This window comes from Sminthopsis crassicaudata, chromosome 6, assembly GCF_048593235.1.
Source record: "Sminthopsis crassicaudata isolate SCR6 chromosome 6, ASM4859323v1, whole genome shotgun sequence".
Classification (NCBI taxonomy): Eukaryota; Metazoa; Chordata; class Mammalia; order Dasyuromorphia; family Dasyuridae; genus Sminthopsis; species Sminthopsis crassicaudata.
The window spans coordinates 193,645,077-193,646,324 of NC_133622.1; positions in this window are offsets into that span (position 1 = coordinate 193,645,077).

Sequence of the window (1,248 nt, forward strand, 5' to 3'; positions counted from 1 at the left end):
AAGGAGTCTTATAGCAAGCAAGGGGCATATTTGGAAATTCCCAACTCCCTCAGGTCTTTTTCCACAAAAAAGAGGTTTTCATAGCTGGGGCAAGAACTAAGGGACAAGGGCCTGACTGGTCTGGGTGCTAAGCAAAGACCCTCTGGTCACTATCCCATTGTCAGGTGGGGCACAGAGAGGGGGCTCCAACCCAACTGCCTCATTATTGTTTGTTCCAGTATGTCTGAGATTCTCCGTGACCCCATTTAGGGTTTTCTTGTAAAGATACTCACATGGCTTGCCATTTCCTTCTCCAGCTCCTTTTACAGATGAGGAACTGAGGCAAATAGGTCACACCGCTATCTAGTGTCTGGATTTGAACTCGAGTCTTGCCCCCAGCTCAGCACTCTAACCACCATGCTACTCGGCTGCCCCAAACCAATTCATTTGGATGAGATCTGATCAGAAATTGGACAGACAGACCTGGGAAAGACTAACTCAGGAAGGACAAAATTCCCCCCTGCATTCTGGTTCCCCACCATTGTTCTTGACCTGTGACTTGTGATGGGGATTCAGTGACACTTGAGGGAGGGAGGCTGGTGTCTTTGGGCCACTTCATGCTCACTCACACCCAATTCTCAAGCCTGTCAGCACCCCTGTGATTCACAGGCCTTTGAGAAGGAAGGAGTAACAATAACCAGATGTCGCCTTTGATTTTTACAAGAGACTGTTAACACATCTGCACCCTTTCTGCTGGGCTTCCAAACATCAGAAGGCAAAGGGAAGGTTCGCCATCCCATAAATGAAACTGGCCGGGGAATCCCCCTATACAACCATTATAGGATAAGTGCATCAGGGAGGTTTGAAGAACCCTCATCTTGGGTGGGGGAGGAGACTGCTGACATTCCCTGTTCTAAGCTCCCTCCCAGCTTCCACATTTCATGAATGTGCTCCCCCAAACCCTAAAAGACTCTTGGACGGGACAGGCATTTAATTAAAATTTGTTGCACTTGAGTATTTCAAAGACCTGTGATTTTGTTCCTGCATAACTCCTTCCACTGACAGGCTATTACTCCTCTCCAATTTGTATAAACAGCTCTCCAAAGAACTTGTCTATTCCGCTGTGTCTGTTATCACCGGTGTCAGTCTTTCCAGCTACGCCCAGGAAAGGTCACTTTGCCCAGCTATGTGCACAGCAAGGGTCACTCTGTGGCTCAGATCCCCGCCACCTCCCTCCATCGGACCGGGGAAAGGAAAAGGAAAGCGGAA